The sequence below is a fragment of the Ambystoma mexicanum genome, chromosome 8 (assembly GCF_040938575.1).
Source record: "Ambystoma mexicanum isolate Mex_15411 chromosome 8, UKY_AmexF1_1, whole genome shotgun sequence".
Taxonomy (NCBI): Eukaryota; Metazoa; Chordata; class Amphibia; order Caudata; family Ambystomatidae; genus Ambystoma; species Ambystoma mexicanum.
This window is the reverse complement of record NC_090929.1, coordinates 1,323,308,779-1,323,332,094: the sequence shown is the minus strand read 5'-3', so window position 1 is coordinate 1,323,332,094 and position 23,316 is coordinate 1,323,308,779. Positions and strand designations below refer to the sequence as shown.

The following is a 23,316-nucleotide window of genomic DNA, read 5'->3' as shown; positions in this document are numbered from 1 at the left end:
AACTCAACAAACTCCAAAGAGCCCAAAACGCTGCCGCAAAACTACTCCTCACCTTGGGTCAAAGTGACCACATCTCACCTGCTCTCCGAACCCTCCACTGACTCCTGTTAGGGAGAATTCTCTGTTTAGGCTGAATTTCCTAACCTAGTGAGTCCCCCAGCAGCTTTGCTGGATTTTTGGAGTTTATTTTTTTCTCCTGCCCTTTCTCTTTTACCCTCACTCTTGGGCATGATTTGAGTGTGTTTCTTTGAATCTAGATGTGTTTAATGGGCTATGGGATCTTTTACCCCATAGGGCTTCATGTGTTTTTGTGATGTGTGTTACACAGCATCCTCAGTGCAGTAACACAGGGGTGTCCTAATGACCCCCCAGTATAGACTCCATACCCTGGGACTGTCTACTGTCTCCCAGGGCATGTAAAGTCACCATTGACTTTACTAGTCTTAAATTCTGAACAGAACCAGTACAAACCATCATATTGTGGACGTACTGGCTGGGGCAATTCAATTGTCCCAGGGTCTGTTAGTCGAGGGGGCACGTCTCCGTCCCCCCTGATCGAGTTTTGGCTGGTGGCAGTGGATACTACTTTTTATATTCAACCGCGAATATTTTCCTATGGGATTTCCCATTGTTTTAGGCTACTATCTTTATTTAATTATTTACGGTAGCCTCGAACATACCGCCAGTTTATTTAATTAATATTAATTCTCTGGTTGGTATTTTTTGCCAAAACTTGATTCTAAAATGGCGTTTGTGCTCTCTTCTGTGACTCCAACCCAAGTCGAGCCCTTTGTTCCACTTTTTGGCGGGCTTCTCCACAGAAGCCCTCCAAAGTGGTGCCCCTCTGTCTGGGGTACTTAGGAGGGGTGGAGGGGGATTTAGGCACCCTGGACTGAGTTGCCTAGGCAACTCAAGTCGCACTCCGTCCTGATTGGCCCAAGTGGTGAGCCGGCCGGCTCACCACTTAGCATGTTTGGGTGACAGCTCGGCTGAGTGAATGGGGGTTTTCTGCATAAAAGCAGGGCTTTGGGGACTGGAACTTCAGAGGTCGCCACAGGACCTAAGAATCCGACGAGGGAGAAGCTGAGCCGACCTGCCACGACGACACCACCGGTGAAACCCTGCTGGACCGTCTCACCACTTTTCCCAACGACAGAGGAGATCTCCCGCCGGAGAGTCTTCTTCCTTTGACTGGTGGGGACAACCAGTTTCACCGTCTTTTCGCCTTCCCGACGTATCTCATGGCCGCCTTGCCAGTGCCAAGCACCCCGGCAACCGGGATACCACGTTTTACCACGACCGCGAATTAAAGGGTACTACCTTTAACTGGAAAACTCCACGGCTGGTTTCTTCCCTGGCAGTGCAACAACCTTCATCTTTCCTCTAAGTCGAGATCTTCTCTTCCCCTGGACGACGGAGCAACTTGCACCCACTGCCAGTAACAACTGCCCCCGCTGGAGGATCCTTCCCACTTAAGGTACTGTGTCCCGCCTGGCTTCCGTTGCCACCGACTGTACGGGGTAGATTTAGTCCCCGGCTTTCGAACTTGGGCTAGCCTGGGACACCCTGGCTAAACTTTTCTGAGCCTCTCTAAACTCTTTTTGAACTCCCTACAAGACTTTCTAAGCCTAGTGTAACTGTGTGATCTTGGGCGCATTTGTGCTCTGCTCTCTCTAAGAGTGGGCCCAGCCGTTGGTCTTTGGCTCACCAGTGACTTTTGCTCTTCTGCCTTGCTAACAGTGTTCCTAAATCTTAGAGTGGTGTACCTTTCCATATCCTGTCTTTTCCCCTCCCTTTTTCACAAACTTATTGGAGTGCCATCTAGTTAAGCGCTCACCTCTGTATGAAAATAAGTGGTGTTTTACTAAGACTCATCTGATAAGGACTAAGGGGTGTATATATTATAATAGTAACTGTGTTTAGAGTGTTTTACAATAAGAGTGCTGGAGTGTTTCAAATAGTGTGTTTTTAAATAAATAATTATATACTTTGATACCAAAGCTCTGGTCAGTGTTTGCTTGTATTATTGTGTCTGAGTGCCTATTGTGTATACTTTGCATACTGCCTAACTCTTCTTGAGGGAAGTCTGACTGCTCAGCCACAGCTACCAGGTAAATCTGGGTGGTACAGACTGCTACCAAGTGGGTTTACTGCTAACACCTGTAGTCCTAAATCTTTTGCAGTGTTCCCTAAGGGAATTGCACAGGTTTCTGCCTAACAACTCCCAGTCGGGCGAAAGGCCACCTTCAAGACCCTATGCATCACTCACCGAGCAATGCACAAGACCGGCCCAATGTACCTACAAGAAAAGATTCAAGCAAAGCTATAAAAATGTGTCTCTTTCCGTAATCCTGAGCACGACCATCTGAGGCAACTGAGCCTTGCAACCCGATGACAAATGCTCAATCAGATACCGAGCAATGACACCACTGAACACGCTTATTAAGTCACTATTAAGCAAACGCACGCCGAAATCCAGCAAACGCTGGAATAGCTAACACATTAGATCATAACTCCACCCAAACACTCACCTCCATATAACTATGCTTACTCTCTACTCTACACCAATACACAATTAGAGTGCACCTACACCCCTCAATCAATTTCGGCCTAACTGCTCACATACGAACATTACCCCATGAACATCTCATCATTCTAATAAAACACAGCTACATGCCATGACAAACCGGCCTAGCTGCATACATAAGAGACCTACGCAGTCCTAACGCAACCAGAACATTGGTCTTGGTGTCCACCCGCCAGACTGCACGCATTCAACTGATGACAATTTCACCAGACCTAACGCTAGGATGCAGCTACCATCTGACAATTGCATCAGTTGCACACATAACTGGTGCACCCAATCACCCCATGACACCCTAATCCTTCAACTGCCCTGGACTACGGTTCCAGAGGGTGTTCAACCTACCAGCGCTTTGAGGTCATACCAATGATATATAGAGCGCTATATAAATGCCAAATAACATAATACAACTGGCAAGTTGAAGCGTAATGCAAATGTTTCAGAAGACAGCATAAGAAGATTGCTAGTGGACCACCAAAAACATGGAATGCTTTACAAACACTTGTGAAAATGTGTTTAGACGGCGCTTCCAATTGAGACATTTCGTACTGGTTCTAGTTCAATTTTGCATGTTATCAGCCTTAGGGCAAAGTAAATTAAAAAAAAACATTTGGTCCATATAAGAAAGTCTTTGCACATTTACAAGTACAACTGTGTATTGTATTAGCAATAGTAGGTCAAAGTATGCCCTTTGGCAAAAACCTCTTCTTTCAATGCACGTTTGCACCAGGACAAAGTTTGTCCTCGTGCTAACACAGAGTGGTGTTAGCACTATGGCAAACATTGCCCTGGGACTGATTTACAAATTCACCAAGAACACCCTGTTGAAAAACACATTGTAAATCAGGCCCTATGTTTAATACCATGCAGAATTGCACTTGCCATTGTGGAAAGGTTTTCTAATGCGGTCCAATTGTTTTTTGCACTAGTGCAACATTTTCTCTAGTCCTAATACTGTGCAAAATTGCACTTTCACTGGTGCACGGCTTGTGTAATCTGGCCCCTGGGTGACCCAGGACTCATAAATCACTGCTTTATCATGGGGCAATGTCTGAGGCCATAACAAAGAAGTAGGAGAATCTGCACCTGATTAGCCCTCAAATGAGCAGCAGTCACTTGGAAGAGAAACAACAGGTTACCATATCAACAGTATAGAGGGATTCGACATGAAGGTCGACTCTGCAGATACTGATCCCGTGGAAAGATTGGCAGAAAGTGAAACCCAACATGTTGCTAGACAATAGAGTAAAAAGGGTAATAGGACAATGTTTCAGTATTTTGAATCTTAGAGACCTACACATGAAAAGATCTGTAGCTTGACAAAATACAGTTTAAAAACATGCAGCGATTTCCCACCCCAGAGCAGACCTTAATACCATCTGAACAATTTAGAAACAGACCACTCTGTACCAGGTTCAAGGAATAAACTTTCAACATACATTGTTAGGCGCTACTTTCTTATCAACCGCCAAGCTATTACTACAGCTATCAATCAGTACTACAAGTAACTGGAAATTGTGCCATGGAAACACATAGGACAATTCAGAACAGCTTTGCTTCAATGTCATCGTGAACAATGCCATCCAATGGCCATATATAAACATTAGTCAGCAGCACAAATGTTAGTGGCCAGACAACAATTGTTGTTGAAGGTAGGAATTATGACAGAAATTCCAGAATGGCTATATCTTGAGAATGTAGTAGAGCATCACGTCACAGGGAATCTACTAATCACTTTAGAAAAGGGAACAACCTGTGCCAAAAACGGCAAAGTACCTCTGCAATCAACCAGTTCATTGGAGAGTGTATTGCCAACGCCGTACAGCCATTCAGTCTTGCTAAACACTCTACAAAGCTCTTATGTATTACTTTGGACCATACTTCAACATGACAAGCCTGAAGGTAATTTAAACTGTTAACGGCTGCAATTGTAAGAAAATGTATGACAATTGCTACATTCTGCCCTGCAAGTTAGTGAAAGATATTCTATTTAACAACCGACACGTGGACCACCTCCCACACAGAAAATTCGTTTTGCATCACTGCATATTGGGTGAGGTTGCAACATGCAGATGTGGAAATCCCCTTCGGGCCTGATTCACAGACCGTTTTCCAAGGCGGTTTTGCCATTATAAAACGCTTCTGTGAATTATGCCCCTATGGCCTTTCCTTCAAAATGCTTCTCTGCCTGCAAAAATGTATGGTATGCACAAAATATCTGCTGTCTGCATATGTTCATTTGCGAAAAACAACTCGAAGATAATAATATAGAAGAGCTGCAAGATGTGATATCCAAGTGGCTGCAGCCGCTGAATATACACGTCAGTTCTGAGGAATCTGATAATATGATAATAGCGTTTGCTTTGTGAATGGGCCGATTCCGCAGTATTCTATGCTTTGTACATCGTTTGAATGTTCCCGTGCAATACACAAACAGTATGTCAGTCAAAACAAAACGTGTCATTTCAATAATTTGTGCACGATGTGCCACATTTTACAAGTTTCAAAGTATCTCACAGAAAATGAAAGTAGTGCAGGAGTATAACCTGCAGTGTCTAGTGGCGGATGCTGTTATGCTTAATTCATCACAGCTGTTCATGCTATAGCCCCGAACACACCTTTTGAAAAGCTACTTGCCACATTTGCAGGAAACATGCCACACTAAGTGAAGTGACACAAGTAATACATCTGTTAATGCAACAGACTAATATACAGCATAGTACCATTCAAAGCAACGACAATGATTCTTGCTGACTGAATGCTTCAGCTACTTCAACATTATGAAGGGCAGTGAATGTCATGTCTGGGACAACTGTTTACAGTAGGCAACCCCTGCAGGGAGACCCCTTTTCATAGGGAAGAGTTGTGTGAATTGATGGAGACAGAAAGTCTGTCACCACAAACCTCAAGGGAGACCAGTGCTTTGATCAGGAGCCACAGAGAGCTCAATTAACCAGAGAGACACTTTGATCCACAACAGACAGGAAGATGGGTGGGACTTAGTAGTGCATGTTGTCACCCCTTACCTTTCCTGTTGTACAGCACTCTGGGTATGACCTCATGCATAACAGAAGATTGTTGGTTGGGACCCAGGATAGGTTTGTTAAGGTAGGCTGAGCCTGCACCAATCACTGGCGCCCATTTGGCTTTAAAAGAGGGTTGAGCCCCTCATTTGCCAGATCATCCGATTACTTCAAAGGAGTAAGAAGAAGGACTCATTTGGACCCTCGCTAGTGAAGGAAGGCCAGGATTTCCAAGAGGGAAGCAAGATCACTCCCCTAAACATCTCCCAGGGAGCAGAGGGAGATACCTGACTCAGAGGACCCGTCCCGCAGCTCCAGAACAGGTATCCAGCCAACACAAAGCATGCCCTGCAAGATTCTGCCAGCAAGCATAGTAGGTGGGAAGTGCCAGAGAGTCTCTGAACAAAGGACAAGGCTGTTGACTGCAAACACTCTCCTCAGCTTTGGCCCGTTCCCCCTTAAAGTACAACACGAGTCCTGTGAAGAAGCTAGGAGGAGTGACACGACGTGCATCAACCAGCATCCATCTTTTAAGGACATTTTCAAGGCAGTAGAGCCCTCAATCTGAGACCGGCTGCACCACTGACTGTTGTCATGCTGTAGTCACTCAAGCCATCCGAGACGCCTCGACCAACATTCCAGATCCGCCAACGAGCACAGAGACAACGATTCTTGACCCTGAGCTGTGGTGTAGGCCAGCCTGCAGCCGTCCGTCCAGCCTCGCTTGTCAAACTGCCTTCTGCCTTCTGCCTGATACCCGCAGCTGTCTCCCATCTTGAACTCTATTGCAGGAGCTGTAAAGTGTCCTGGAACCGACTTGACGCTATTGAGCATCAAGATCATCTGAAGCACCAGATACATCATGGTTCTGTGCTCCTGGTCTTTTTCCGAAGGCCTCTAGTGACATTTATGACCCCTTGCTCCCTTGGTGCTGAAACCAAATAACCATGAGCAGTTAAAACTGATTGCTTTACCGAATACACTCCCGTCAGTATCCGGAGTGCATTGCTTTCCTTTGTGAAACTGTCTGTCCTCTGTGTTCCTTTACAGGGTGGGTTATATTTGTTAGTGTTCTAGAAGTGTGTGTTCTCATAATAATAAAGTAGATATTTGCATACAACCTTGTGCCTTTTATCATTGGGTAATAATTGTATTTTCGCTCTGTTGCAAATAACCAACGATCCACGACCCTGCGGAGATGAGCCTGCCATTCCATCCACGTTACCAAAATTCGACAAGGAGAGTTTTTAATTTACTTGTTTTTTCCAATCTGTCCGGATCCCTTTTGCTGCAGAAGAGGTGTGGGGCTGATTGATGGTTTAGAAACCGGTATTCATCCGTGGACCACTGGTATCCCAGAAGTTGATTTGTCACAGCAGATTTTTTGTAAAGGAAATGCCAGCATAATGTTTTCAGGTTGCAGCTTTTATGTGTGTGAAAGCCAAGATAATTCTTCAGATACTGGCTTTTCAGTGAGGAAGAAGCTTTTCGGTGAGGGAGAAGCAGAACATTTTTTCAAAAAGCAGCCTCTTCGGTTAGGCAGAATTACAATACACAACTGTAATTCCACATAAACCAGTCAATTTATATTCAGCCCAAACAGAAAAAAACAATAATGTCCATATTTCTCACTACAGCCAGTCAATTTGATTTTACTACCAACTTGAATAACTTCACTTTGCTTCCTTTAGCCTTTAGATCACTTATTAGTAATCATAGAGACTCTAATATTAAATGTGTCAGAACCATAGTGTGACCGGCTACGGCCACAAGTTTGTTTTTAATCCCCTTTTGAACACTGATTGAGACTGACTTAATAAACTAAGGTGTTGGAAGTACATGACTGATGGGGAGACGGGCTGAGATTACATTGTTCCTTGGATACCCTGTGGAACGCTGATGGGAATTAGCTTAATTGTCTCAATAAACAAACATGTCTGAAGTGCACGACCATCAGACAGAGCGGCTGGGTCCTTTTATATCTTTGGACCTTAGAATATTGGAATGGCCCGGCCAAACCATGGATTGCTTTCTAGCCCTCAGAAAATACATTTAGCATATTATTCACTCAAGATGGTTACAGGGATTTCTGTAAAAAGCACATCCAGAGCGCTAAGAAACCACACATGTGGCAACAGTGCACGGTATAAGAACCTTTAAGATAATATAATAGCCTATTTCACATTTCGTCGTCACAACTGAAATTGAAAAAATATTCAAACCAAAAAAGAAATGTGCCACTTGTTTATCTCACCCAAGACATTTCGTTAATTTCTTTCAGCCCTCCGAAAATAAGTCATACATATATCTCACTAAACATAGTCATGGACATTTCTCTGATTTCATGATTACTGTTAAAATGGGTAATAGTAATAATAATAATAATAATAAAAACTATTATTACATTGTTTAGAGGTGGGAGGAATCCAGAACAAAGAACTGTATTAACTCGGAGTTCGAATCATTTGTTGTGATTTTGTATCTGTTTTGGTGGGATTTTAAATGTTCTAATTTCTGTTTTCCAGGGAATAGATGATAAAGTAGAACCGTTTAAGAGACTAAAGAGAGTCTTCCTGGTGGAATAGCAAATGCATCACACGTATGCAAGGCAAGTGCAATCCATCCAGTACCCAGAAGTCTTGTCTTCTTCCATGGCAGATGGAGGAGAATATGAATACTGTTCTGCTGTAGAATCCGACATGGAAGGATTCAACACAGTTGACAAGAAGGTTGTGGCAAATTAGGTAGAGGAAGATGTTGAGGCTTCAGTCTGGATGTCGTGACTCACCTCGGATAAGTGAACTAAGAGCCATCTGCTAGATTTCAAACTAAATCTTCAGGAGACTGGGAGCACCCTGGTACAAGAAAGCCAGGAACACATTGTGGTCAGAATCCAGATAAGACAATAACATCAACCCCATACCAGATCTGAAGATTATTACATTATTTGAAAAGTAGGGCAGAATCCAGATAAAACCATAATATCAACCCCATACCAGATCTGAAGATTATCACATTATTTGAAAAGTATGGCCTTCATAGGTCCTGGCAGAAGTTTCAAGGCAAACTACTGGACAGGAGTGGACCAATCACCAGGATCATGGAGATGACCTTAGATGTGAGAAATGTTTGCACTGCCATCAATCCAAATGTTTTAATAATCTGGGAACAGAGAGTCATTTGTATCTTTGGGAAGGCAACAGCACAATCTCCTTACAAAGGTGCAGAAGCATTCCAATAAAGGTCGACCACAAACTTGCTGAGCTGGTGACATGAGCTGGTGAAGTCTCTGGAAGATAGCTCAGGGGTAACATGCTCGCCTTGAAAGCAAGGCGACACGGAGCATCACAGGTACGGTCTTAGAAGCTCTGGGTATTATGCACGTTATAATTAGCCTATCATATCATGTCATGAGAGACTTGGTAAATCATTTCGAAAAGAGATGGACAGGGTTGTCATCGCCTACAACATGTTGGACAAAGCCCAATACTCCATGAAGAAGATGCTCTGTCTCAATAATTTGGGTAGAGCTGGGTGAGGTATGGCTCACACATCCAGCTGTTTCAGGCATCAAATATTCCCTGGAGGAGAGGAAGGTTTGACAGGAATGCTGAAAACCAAGGCAACCTCATCTTTCAATCACATGGAATAGGCAAGAAGGGGGAGGAGAGAATGACAGAAAAAAATTACCAGCTCCCACAGGTGGACAGAATGAAAGTGCACCATCCAGAAAGAGACAGATCAGTACTGCGCTTAGAATGTTTTTGTGATGTTATGAGTTTCTTCAGATGGTTCAAACATATCACCTAGAGATCCAAATGAAACCTGCACAAATTCAACATCCTCCCCCAATCAGGTTCACTATGGAGGAGTTTTAAATAATGAACAAGGGAGAGGACTGCTCCCGAAGAATGCTATATTGGCAGTCACTCCACACGTTGAGGCAGCTTCCTCAGCAATGTCTTCCTTGTTGTGGAGGAGTGACAAGGCCAGGCTATGAACACATCTGGAAGTGCATAAAAAGCACCCAGAACTTCAAATATTCACATATCATATTTATTTTATGTCCAAGTTTTATTGTGTATTTTACCACATGTTATATGTTTTGTAAGTGCTAGTTTGAAAAGGTTGTAAAACAATCAAATCACACTTTAAACTAATTAAAAAACTAATAATAAGAATGTTATCTACCTCCTCTGGGATGTGCTTCAAACAGGGGACTGGCTGGCTGTGCTAAATCATAAAGATGCGTATGTGGCAACCTCCATGTTCCCCTGCACCGTGTATGGTATGGTTCATATTAGCCGAGCTGGGAATTTACAAGTCTGCCCTTCTGGCTGACCTCCATTTACTGGTATTTACCCAGCTTCTAAAGCTGGCAGTAGCCAAGATCTACAAATAGGGACTAATGTGTAACATCTAAATGACATGATATTCATGTCACAAGGCATGGCTCTGTTTTCCACCCAAGTACCAACAGCGATGACCTTGCTGCAGAGCCTGGATTTCCTGTTAAATTGAGAGAAGTCGAAATTAGAACTAACCCACAAAATGTAATGGCTAGAGTTTTCTCTGGATACAATATCAGCATTGTTCAGTCTTCCATTGCACAATATGCAGACAATATACAGGGTTATAACAGTGATGCTAATTAAAAAAAAGACTGATATTCCCGGGACCTAAACATTATCTTGCCTGACTGCGCCTGCAGATCTACAGAAGGAGTGCTCCCAGGCACCCCTACATCCCACTTGGTGGAGGCCCTTCACTACTTTGAACCCACAATGGTCTCTTGGACCACTACCATCAAAGAGCTCTGGCTCCCTTCCAAGATGATGCCCGCTATCTTTGTTACCCCTTCATTGACTCTCGGCACCCAGCAGGATTGGCTGGCAGGCGCTGCATCATTGAAATACTATTGGATGAGGCCTGAACTTCCTGCCCTGCCTCTCGTGAGCTAGCAGGCGAAGCCGGCCCATTGTCAAGGCACAGAGGTAAGGCACTTCATCTTACCTGTCCGCACCTGTCAGCATGTGTCAAGCCACAAAGGGCCTGTTTCAGATGATCAAGACATGCACTCAGTGGTGCAAGTCCAATATTGTTACCTGCCTGCCAATGGCAGTGATAAGGTAAGCCCTATCACTATCCCTACACTTACCGTTGTTTTGACCTTGCATGCTCTGGTCCGCGTCATACCTGCCCAGTTTACAAAATCACAATGCAAGCAAACAAATTACTCTATACTCTCCGTTGAACCATACACCTATGACAATGCAGATCAACCATGATACCGACCACCTCCTTTTAAATCACCCAGATCCAGGTTGTCCAGAGTATTTTGATGATAAATGCTCTCCACATTGTCATACTATACGTTCCTTGAATTCCACAGACATTATGCCGCTCCCAGCCTCTGGGTACGGCTCTACCAGCATGTAACCTGTTGCTTATTGCTCCCCTGAGTTCATGCAGCCATGTTCCTTCATGCACAATGTGCCGTCAATCACGTCCATGCAGCTTTGTGCAATCTAATTCTGCGATCCAGGCTACGTCGTATCTTAAGTCCTGTACATTTTTGTAATGGCTATGCCACTACCTATCCTGTAAATCCCCCAAAAAAACAACAATTTCAGGTATGTGCGGTGGCCATCTCCCATCTGACAAGATATGTGCTATTGGCTCTATCAGCATCTGGCTAGACGCTGCCAGTGAATGTAGCACTGCTCTTATGTCTCCTGTACTCTGTACTTGTCATGGTAGCCACACAACCCACGGCCTATTGCATCCCTGATTTCATGTCCATGTTGTAATTAGATTAACCCATGATACCACTCTATCTGGTAACATTCAATATTAGCTTCCAGCATTCTCCCATATTTCATTTATATGTTTTGAATGGGTTTTGATATGCTTGTTTGCACACCTGATATAGCCCCCCCACACCATGAGGTGAGTCGTTGCCAGCTTGTGTTACCACACCTTTTTTGTCTACTATGCTTGTTTGCATGCCTGAATCAGCCCCACACCATGAGGTGAGACTTTGCCAACTTGTGTAATTACACCTATTTTGTATACTATGCTTGTTTGCACACCTGAAGTAGCCCCCCGCACCATGAGGTTAAGCTTTGGCAGCTTGTGTAGTCACACCTATCTTGTCTATTATGCTTGTTTGCATGCCAGAGGTAGTGTCCGGCACCATGAGATGAGGCTTCAACAGCTTGTTGAATCTCACCTATTTTTTTTTTTTAACATTATTTTTATTATTTTTGGCATAACAAGTCGTACACATTCTGTGATTGTTACATGCTTTACAAACGTGTTAGAACATTTAGTGAAGACAACAGTTCTTTATATAACTAGGTCTTAGCTAATCCTGCATTCTCTTCAAAAACAAAGCTGTTCACTACAACTGAGGATGGGGCAAGGAGCTGTGTGCACATTAGGAACAGAAGACTGTTTCGACAAGGAGATAGTTTCAAGGGTTCGATGCGCCTATTTAGCTGGGTTTAGGCTAGGTACTTTGACGCCGGACCCTCAAGGTTGGGGTGAGTGGACTGGTGGTTTGTGGCAGTTCAGGGGCGTGGAGGAACTCTGTCACGTCTCTGGTCTGGTTCTGCTTCCTTCTTTTCAGTCTTGAGTTGCCATCCAGCGCAAGGTTGGGGGTTGCCTCGCCACCCCGGGGAATTGCTGCACATAGTCCAGAAAGGTGGCCCATATGCGTTTGAATTTGGGTTTATTGCCTAATCTGATGGCTGTGACTTTCTCGGCTGCAACATTTTCCCAGCATTTGGACCACCACATTTGCGTGGACGGGCCCTCTGGGTTTTTCCAGAGTCTGGCAATGGTAATTTTAGCGGCTCTAAAGAGGTGGGAGCAGAGGTCCGCCAGGCAGCCGGTTAGGGGGAACTGGCCGTCTCCTGTCACCCCCAGTAGCATGATTCCTGGGTCCCAGGAGATGTTGAGTCCAGTGATTCCTTTAATTTGTTCCAGGACATTCCTCCAGAATAGGGTGGCTTTCGGGCAAGACCAGAAGAGGTGGATTAGTGTTCCACGGTCCAGGCACCCCCTCCAACACTGAGCATGGATAGCCGGGTTGCAGTTGTTTAGGATTACCGGAGTTCTGTACCATCCATAGGAGACTTTAAACGCACTTTCTTTATTCATCACGCATTTTGAGCTTTTCAGTGCGCGGGACCAGATGTGGTGCCATTCCTCTGGTCCGATCGGTCTTCCGATGTCTTCTTCCCATTTCACCATATACGGTTCTTTTTTAGTGGGGTCTGTTCTGTCTAGTATTTTGTACAGTGTGGATATTTTCCCTTTCGGGGGATTTGCTGAGAGGGTGAGTTCCAATGCCGTTAGCTCTCTGCTGCCCAGTTTCCTGACCAGAGGGTTCGACAGCCAGTGCCTCAGTTGCGTATAGCGGAACCTTTCAGTTTCCGGAACCTTGAATTTTGCTTTACACTCTTCGAAGTTTAAGGGGAGGCCATTCTCGAAGAAATCTGACATAGTTTCCAGGCCCCCGGCACGCCACTCCGTGAACTGGTTTAGTGAGATTCAGGGGGAGAAGTCGGGGTTGTCCCAAATTGGCGTGAGGGGACCCATTGTGCCTCTGCATTTCCACCGGCGGGCTGCCGCTTTCCAGCTGGCAACCGTGTTTCTTGTTGCTGGTAGGGGACCTGGGTCTTTGGAGTGAGGTAGGGATTCCAGCGGGGTCTGGCTCCAATCCTCCTCCAGTTGTAACCACCGAGGACGGTTGGCAAGGAGCTTCCAGGCGAAGGCAGGGGCCAGTTGGGCAGCTAGACAGTACCTTGTTACGTCTGGGACCCCTAGGCCTCCCAGGGCAGCACTTCAAGGCATGATGTGTTTCGGATGCAGGATTTCTTACCTTCCCAGACTGGGTTCAGAATCTCTCCTTGCAGCTTTTGCAGGGCCTTTTCCCGGATCGACACCGGCAGAGCTTGAGAATCTCACCTATTTTGTCTACTATGCTTGTTTGCAGGCCTGAAGTAGCCCCCTGCACCATGAGGTGTGGCTTTGCCAGCTTGTGTAATCACATCTATCTTGTCTATTATGCTTGTTTGCATGCCTGAAATAGACCCCCGCACCATGAGGTGAGGCTCATCAAAGTGTGCAGGTACCACCTACCATTGCTGTAATAAACATGCGTATTCTTGAACTCTATGAACTGTACTATGCACTTTCTGTAACTAGCGCCCTGATGCCTTAGGGTTTAGTGCACTGAAATAAAGGCTAAAAATAAATACAATTAAATAAATAAATGCACTCTAGTTACTGAAAATGTTACACCTATGCAGATGACTGGGGTAAGACCATTAATTCCCAATCTCCGGGTGTTTACTTATGTGCACCTGGGCAGAAAAGACCTGGAAATTTACATTTCTGCAATACAAGTATTTGTTGCCCACCAAAGTACATACAGCAATGAGCTCGCTGAAGAGTCTTGGCTTCATCCTGAATTGGGAGAAGTCATAGACATAACTAACCAAATAATAGAATTCCTGGTGTCTTCTGTGGATACAATGTGTAGGGAGATTACACTGCTAGCAAAATATACTGCATCCCTCAGAGACTTTGCCAGCATAGGGGACCTTCTGGCCGCCTCTAACAGTTGATTATTATGAGGTCTACTACATTATCCGGCCCTCCAGACACTGAACATTCAATACCAATGCATAAGACTGAGGTACGATCAGTCACTTCCAGTCTCCGGTGATGCCAGTTCAGAGATGTTTTGTTGGTTGGATCAGATGAAGGCCTAAAACAGCAGCTCTCTCGAGATGTAATCATAGGATCAGATGTCAGGAGGGGGAGCCTGATGAGGGACAATGACAACCAGTGACAGATGGGCCTCAGAGAAGTTTGGATTTTCTTAAACTGCCGTGAACTACTAGCAGGCTAATTTCTGATCAAAGCCCTGGCTCCTCTAGCAGTTTCATGTGGTGTATTGCTGCAGAAGGATAATATCTCAGGAAAATCAATCACCTCGGAAGCAGAGAGTCCCAGCTCTCTGGAGAATTGGCCAGTTATATTTGGCACTACAGTCTAGAAATAATATTTTAAACTATTTTTTATATGATTCATAAGTGTTTTTAAGTAATATGTGAAACGTTTTAATGAACTCTATCATAATGAACTGGAACTGAATATTCCTGGGGGATTGACAGCCACTGGAAGATGCACAGACAATTCTTCCAAGTCTTGATGGGCATCTGGGGACAGGCTCTTCCAATCTGTTTTCCTCTATGCTCTACTGCTAGCTGGCAAAGTTCTTCAGGTGGAGACCAGATCTGATGACAAAGACAATCGATGCAGTTCTCCATTAGTGGGGACCAGAGAAAGAGTGTGTTTTCCCCAGTTTATGATGATCACGTTTACACTTCTTTATCTCAGAAGACAGAAAGGCAGACTAATGCTGATTTCTCAATTGTTATCATCCAAGGCCTGGTTCCAGGGTCTCCTGGCACTCTCAGTAAGGCCTCAAATCCTCCTGCTGCAGGTTCCCCACATACTGAAAAGCTTAGCAGTAAATGGATTCTGATACTGGCCACATGGATGACTTCTCACTTAACTAGTGAACCCCAGGACTTTCAGAAGAGGCTGGACGTTGTATCCATAGCTCATGGGCTCCTTGTACAGCAAATGTCATGATGGATGGTTCAAAACTGCTAAGGTGGAAGGTGTGTGACACGTGGCCAATATGTGGTGAAAGCAAACTTACTTTCTAGAATACCCTTGGGAAGGTGGAGCTTACAGAACAATGAAAGTGTTTAGTTCAGTGAATTTAGCAGGTGATGCTTTAGTAGATGGCCTAGCAATAGGAATAGGTGAACATCCCCTCTTCAAAAGGAAAATAAAGAGAATCTGTCCTGTTGAATCCCCCAGGACCTAGATACCCATCATTATGGGAATTGAACAAAGGCCTTCATCTTTTCCTAGATTGGCCAGATAACAAACTTCTCTTCATGAAGTCCAGAGCAGCCAAGCTCAATATGATGTGATATTTTTATGTTTATTTTCTTGCAAACGAGTGCCCGGTGTAAGGTCCTTTGCTACAACATGTAAGAGCATGTAAGAGCACATAATAAAGAAAACAAGGGCCAGAACACCCCACTGCCACATGCCTCTAATAAGTACAAATTAATCTGTGCATTTCCCTCAGGTCCAGACCTGACACAGAGTAAGTTTCATTCTTTTCCAGAGTGTTTGCCTTATTTTGATGATTAACAGTCCTACAAAATAGTTTTGATGGATTTCCTTAAAACAAATTAAGTGAAAACCGTGTAATAGACATTTCCACTTATTTTGCTTTAAACACTGCAAAAAAGGTTGGGTCTGGAAGAATCTGATCGGTTTAGATACATACAAACCAGACATTGGGTCCTCAAATGTTGGTCCGGCGGAAAGAGAAATAACACCGCTAGAATCGCTCTTCAATTGGCAGCAGAGTCTAGAAGGTTAATATCTAGTTTGTACAAGGTGATCAATGCACTGAACACACCTACCCATCGCTCCTACTGTGATGGATGAGAACTAGGCAAGTGGATTCTGCAGAAGGACTGGGAACATATTTCCAAGGTATCTATCACATCTCTCTGCCCACATTTATCGAGAACACAAGCAAAAGATATTAACTAAATGGTACAAGACGCCAACTAGACTCCACTCCCATAACTGAAATAACCCTAAGGCGTGCTGAAGAGGGTGTGGCCAGGAGTGGTGCTTCTACACGTCCTATGGGGATGTCCCGCAATTCAAGATTTCTGGTTAGAAGTCAGTTCCCGCCTATGGGATATTTTGAGTGTTGAAATCCCAGATGATCCAATGTTGTGCATCCTGGGGCATAATTCCCCCATGCGAAGTAGCTGTACGTCGTGTGAACGTAAACTGTTGTCTCAGTTGTTAATGGCTGCTTAGAAATGCATACTATGTGGACTGTGGAAGAACACTGGGTTGCCATCTACAAACATGTGGCTTGATAAGCCGTGGACTTTGTTTGATATGGAAAAGCTGACGTCAAGCATTAGAGATTCTTTACTGTCTTTCATGGCTATCTGGACAACTTTTCTGAAAAACATTCAAAAAGACACACTTTCATGCCTGATAAGGGTGAGGGCACTGAATCACATGCATTTGTTACACTATGTATATGTTTGCCCGATCAGGTTTCATTTTTATGGTTGGAATTAAGATCGCTCCTAGGAGGAGAAAGGTGGCCAGGGGGTTCATACCTTTACTGATTGTACTTATTTATGAGCCAGCAGGAATTTTAGATCATAAAACCAATTAAATATTTCTTTTAAAAAAATAACTGCACAAATATAATTTGCAGATTTTTTTTATCAGCAATATTGCCCTGCATACATGGAAAAAACATAATATTTGCAATGTTATAAGGAAAATAAATATGATTTTCACCCATTTAAACATCCCAATTAACACAAAGGGGCTGATTCATGGAATTTTTGCGCCGAAAAGTTGGGATTTGTGTGCAACTCTGCCTGCAAATCTCCATTTGTCAAACAGGGATTTGCGGGCAGAATGGGGAACAAATCCCCGTTTTTCGGCACAAATAATTCCATGAATCAGCCCCAAAGACTCTGCCGTACCCATCATGAATTACATAGGGTCTGGTCTGGGCTCATGAATACAAAATCAAGGGGTGTAATATCATTATAATTTCACAATGTAAACGAAAAGATGTTTGACTATTTCCTTTATGTTTACTACAATATTCATCTACGATGGTCTTCCTGAGGTTTGAACTTGGGCACTTTGACCAATGGATTGACTACCTCCACCAATGATGTGACTAATGATTCACCTCCGCTACAAAAGTCGTGATGTTGACTACGTTCCCTTTGATTATTCTTCTCTAGCTGCAACATTTACTAGGGTCTTGGCAAACCTGTTTTCAAACAATTCCATTGATGTCGATGAAACATTTCCTTACACTGTGCGTGCTTTTATTTCTCTGCCAAAATTGTGATGGGACTTTTAGGCATACATAAAATACATGATCAAAATTAAAACAATTCGCTGGAGATAAAGTTCAGTCCCATTGAGATCTCTACAAGTTGCTGTACATATTTCGTTCAAGCGGCGAGTTGTAATTGTAGCACATTGTGGAGTCATAGTACACTAATGAAAAGAATATAGCTAAGCATAATATTTTTTAAGATGAAGCTATTATTGTCTTCCTGTAAGAAGGTTCAGTGTGTTGGGCAAATGCTGCAAAGTAATGACATTGAAATAGTTTCTTTTTGTAGTCGCTCTGCCTTCATAAACACAAGTTGAAGCAGTTGGATGCTGAATGTTTTGTGTGCATGACATAGATCGCTATGTAACCTGCAGTATATTGGTTGAAAACGTAGAGATGTAGCTCAGTCTGCTACGATCATGCTGCAGACCTCTATATCATCCTAATCATTCACATGAAACAATACCAGTGAGGAGGTGAGTGGGTTGTGCACTCACAACAGTGTTCTGTACACAACTTTCAGAATATATCTTCCAACACGAGTAGCAAAGCTCAGTTGGAGGATATACCAGCAGGTTGATTACCTGCGTGTATGGTCTCTGTGGAAAATGCAGCAAACATTCTTTATTGACGCTCAGAAAGTTCAGTGAGTTGTACACCCTATGCAGACATCGTTATTACTCAAAGCTTCTAATGTCCGAATTGATGGCTCAGCCTATCATCCTCTGGATGTCACTAAAACATGAGTGTTGGCTACAACAGTGCATAGTTCCATTTGTAATTGTTTCCCCCTCTGTAGTCAGAATCAATTGGGTATTTCGCAGGTTGTGTACGCCCAGATGTGCCCCTCAGTGCCCAAATAGAGGAGTTGTTGATAATCAAGAACACCTCTATCCTCCTTCTCCAGTCCTGTTAAGTATTTTGACAACAAGAGACATGAAAGTGAAAATAGTCTGTAATTGCATGACAGTCATCAGACTTTGAAGATTGAACTGGTGTGGGACTGACACTCCTGCGTACCTTCAACAGACTCTGCCCATGCAGGCATATCTTTGTTCAGATGGATTTACGTCGACAAGTGGGAAGTGGCAGACCATGTGTGCCATAAACCTTTTCTCAACTTTAGATGTACCCATGGGAACTGAAATAAGCACAACATACTGAGAGAGACAGGCACCTACTTGCAGTTTTCAATTGCAGAAAGGTAAGTAAACGTCTCCTAAGCTCAAAGAAATTTCTTGAATAGATTTCTTTTAGAACAATATTTAGATAAGACCTCTTGTTTAATGTTCGTGATGGCAAAACACAACGCACTCAGCACCATGCATGTGATGGCATGGAGTTCCTATGCTGTGGGACAGTGGATAATATGATATTTATAATGTATATTTTATAATTGTTCTTTTATAACGTGCTTAATACCTGAGACGTTTCGAAGCGCAAGACAGAGATTCAAACCAGTCTATTGCTTGCATTGCCCCTGAGCTATCCTCCCTGCCCACGAGGTGACATGCTGGGTATGGTGAAAACCTTGTACATGAGCATTTTCAATGTATGTCTAGGATCACACTGTCTAGAAAATAGGACGGTGCAGCAGTAGTAGAGGTGCAGTCGATTTGCTTTGGGCTTAGCAGAGATAGTGAAAAAGAAAAGAGTGTATCGTGTTTTATTGTGTGTTAGAAGATTTAACACATGTGTTGGCATGGACAGTAGGTAGCCTTAAAGAGGAAAGGCAGAAATAAGGAGAGGTCGGCTTAGCAGTGCAGATTGAAATTAGTCTTCTCCGATAGAACAGAATAACATCCCTCGTTTTGGGATTTTCTGCCAACAACTTTACTTTGCATTTAAGATACGTCTGTTTACTCAAAAACCAAGATGCATGGAATTGCATTCACTAGCCCCAGAGAGGACGTCTCATAACCAGTTGCTTGCTTTCTCTGGCACATGCTGTACTGCACAGATAGGGCCAGATTTACAGAAGTGTTTTTTCAATGGCGACATCCCATTGAAACAGGTTTTGCAAATCAGGCCCATAGTCTCTTTGGAGACTATAATGGCAGCCAATGAATAGTACTACTGTTTTACAATCCTTCTGTTTTAGTGAGGTAACACTTGTTTGACTGAGAGCACGAAACTATAAAAGCTTCAGCTTCTCGCAGACACATGCAGTAAATTCACTTTCAGACGGAAAGAAGACAAGCCACAATCATAGTACTTAAAATAATCATCTACATCTACAAAACGCCATTGATAGTCGAAAGTAAAATAAGTGCCCCTTCAATGCGAACATTACAATGGAAAGGACTTGGCACACATTTTCGGTAGGTGGATGTCAAAAGAGAGCATTCCATTAAGATAATCCACTGCATTATGTATTCAGAGAATATCAGTGAAGAGAAATAATGAATATTGATTTGTTTCAGGATGACCGAACGGATCTTACAAGGATCGTATTGACTACATTCTTGAAACGAATGACAGTGAAGAACTTTCCAGTTTGATTCATGATTTTGTTTTCAATACTTTGCTAAGTTTCTTTTTTTTACTAAGTCGAATGTCTCCTGTTCTATTTTTGGGTATGGCAGAAGGGAACATATATTAAAATATGTGCCCATGATGTCAGAAAAGCAAATCCTGCATAGGCAGTAAGAGTGCCATTTCAGCATGTGTTCAGATCCCATATTGCCTACAGGAGAGTTATTCCCTATTTTCTGTCACAGAGGCTGATACATCCCTGTCACGTGCAGACAATGATTGCTTTGTTTCACATTAGATCAGACAATTTGCGTACCCTCAGTAAAAAAAGGAAAATAAAATATGATGGCCAAAATCTATATGAATAAATACGCTAGCGTTTTCAATCCTAAGTATGTTGAAGGGTCTGTAGTCCCCAATAGCACTGGCAGCAGGAAAACATATAACTAAAAAAGGTGAGCAGTCATTGTGTTTGCAAAGTTGTCTACTTACGCTACGCGAAGCAATGTGCACTAGAATTCGGTGTCAACAGACTACATTTGTCACGCAGCAGGAATGCATTGGAGTCATTTTGGACATTCAAAGTCCTAAATAAATTCAGCATAAGACACAGTAACACAACAATTATAGGAATTTGTTCAACTAAAGTGTGAGATGCCATTTGGTGTCTTGCTTCATTCACATGTGCCGCGCTTTCCTTCAGTACCATGAAAAGGTGCATTGGTGAACTGCAGATAGACACCTTCTCAGCTAGGGGGCAATTGGCTACCTTGAAGATTGTGTCAAACTAATTCCAAACGAATTCCAAGAAGGCAAAAAAATCTGCTTTACAGCCACAGCTTGTAAAGACTCAAGAAGGACGGCCAAACCACACAGGCTATATGGTTAAAGGGTTGTTTTCCTGGGCGTTACCAAATCCACAGACCCAGTCACTCCTCATACACAGCTGACTCTGATCAACATTTAAATATACCAACCCTACCCCAGCTAAGGTATATAAGGGAACCACAGCAGTGCTGGTGTGTGGGCGTAAAGAGTTACAGTGCAGAGGTGCACGAGAGAAGAATGCAGAATAGAGCATGGAGGAGCAGTGAGAAAGTAGAATAAAAGAGAGCGAAGTGTAACGAGAAAAGAAATAGAAAGGGTAGAGTGGGGGGCCTTCAGAGCTGCAGTTGAGATAGAGAATGGGAGAATAAAGATCAATTACAGAAGTACAAAAGGAGAAGATAGAGTGTAGAATGGAGGGAGAAGTGGAGAAGACAAGATAGAGTGTAGAATGGAGGGAGAAGTGGAGAAGACAAAACCGTTGAAAGGAATTGAAAATAAATTAAAGCAGCGTGAAAGGGGAGGAGACAAAGGAGAAAGAGGATGATAGAGAAAATGGTGAGATAAAGAAATACCAGAAAAAAGAAAACTGTGAGACGGAGAGGCACCTGGAGAAAATAGAGAAGAAGGCATGGAGAATTATATACAAAGCAGGTATTACGGCATGTGCAGGAGTGGGAAAGAAAAAACATTGACTGGGAGAGAAAGGAATAGCTCCAGGGAGCATGTGAATGGAGTGAGGTTAGCAAGGCCTGTATTGTGCTTTACAATCTGTGCCAAACATGTGTTCTTGAAGTGGTGGTAGAGGTGCCAAAGTAAGAGCCTAAACAGGAAAAAATCAGTGTGAGCCAGGGCCAACTATATAGATGAGCCTGCTCAATACAAACAATAGGGTAAGCTGATAATACCCTGGGTCCAACGAGCTGCCAATTGCCTTCTGTCTGACCCCCGTTAGAGGACCTAAGTTACAGCAAACCAAAAGCATAAAAGCATAAAATTCACCCAGTAGACAATAACGATAACCTAAAAAAAAATAAAAAAACATGCATGTGTGTTCCCTCTTCCCATCCACGTATTGGGGGGACACCCCTGCAAACCACAAAGTCTGTCTAGCCCCCCGCCTACTTACCCTATGTAATGCGTGCCACTCCCCTAGGCCATTCTCCATCATGTTCTTTCTCCTGCAAAGTCAACGCTGGGTTACTGTTGGTCATCTTAAACTGACAACCAAATAAACCCCCGGCTCGGCCCTTATCGGTCCATCCATGGCAACAGCATCAGAAGATTCAGTTAACGAGAGGAGCGGAAGGGGAGGGACCCTTTTCAACTGAATAAAGACGTTCATTGATCACTGCCTAAAAATGTTTTATTTCATGCTCAATTCGCAGTAAAGGTCAAATTGATTTTAAAAAATCTATATTTTCAACCAATACCTCATGAGGACCGACACGTGACTATGATCACATTAACTGTCAAAATAAAATCAAGACATATGGCAAAGAACAAGACATCAATCCCAACAACGGTAAGTGACTGTGTTGGAAGGCTAAGAAGGTGTACTCTACTAGGGGAGAGGGGAAAGGAGAACCACACTCATAAAGTGACTTGCATGACTCAGTCAACGTCCAATCCCTATTCTGTATGAATGAAATGAACTGAAAGTGAATTTTTAATCAGCCTGGAGTCATCTGTTAATCCCTAGTTGTGAGATATGGTGTCAAAAGTAACATCACATGCCTTGAAAAAGAGGGGTATAACCCAGCCTCCATGCACCACAGTATTGCAATGGCACATTGGGCAATAACATCCTCCTTTATATTTATAGTCCTTGCTGAAAGGGTAGTGGACAGTAGAAAAACTCAAATTACACAATTCAGGCTATCCCAGTTGCCTATTTCCCTGATCATCTTCAGTCAGGCGTGCCTCTCCCCTCAGAATTGGAGTAGGAATGTTTCACCTAAGCTGCAGATGACAAACTAGACATCAAGGCCCTAGACCCTAAGAAGGACAAGAACCATTTGGTCAGAAGCTCTATCTATCTTGTTGGGAACCAGCAAACACCTGAGGTTGTAGATAACCCTACTGCCCAGATGGCCATCAAGTTCTTTATTACAACTCTGAAGCAGATTCAAAGAATCTGCTTGCAAAATGTCTCTAAAGAAAGATCTGATAAATGTGGTAGTTGGGGAGATAAAGATGGTCTGTGAGCTGAAGGCACTGGTACCCCAGCCCACCCTTGCTCGACAACCTCACCTGGCCAACCTACTGAAATTCTGAAAAGGGGCAGAGAACCCGGTTACCTCGTTTACAGTTTCTAAAAGGAGTAGTGAGAAACTACAAATTGGGAAAATAATCACGGGGGAGGATTCATCAGTCCTCTGCTCTCTGCTAACCTGAAATCAGTGTGG

General features: G+C 43.4%; 1 protein-coding gene across 1 annotated transcript in view; it reads right to left on the bottom strand.

Moving 5' to 3' along the window:
• TCERG1L (transcription elongation regulator 1 like) overlaps nt 1–23,316 on the bottom strand; it is a 1,760,733-nt gene that overhangs the window by 1,039,169 nt on the left and 698,248 nt on the right. The gene's annotated exons all lie outside the window — the stretch shown is intronic.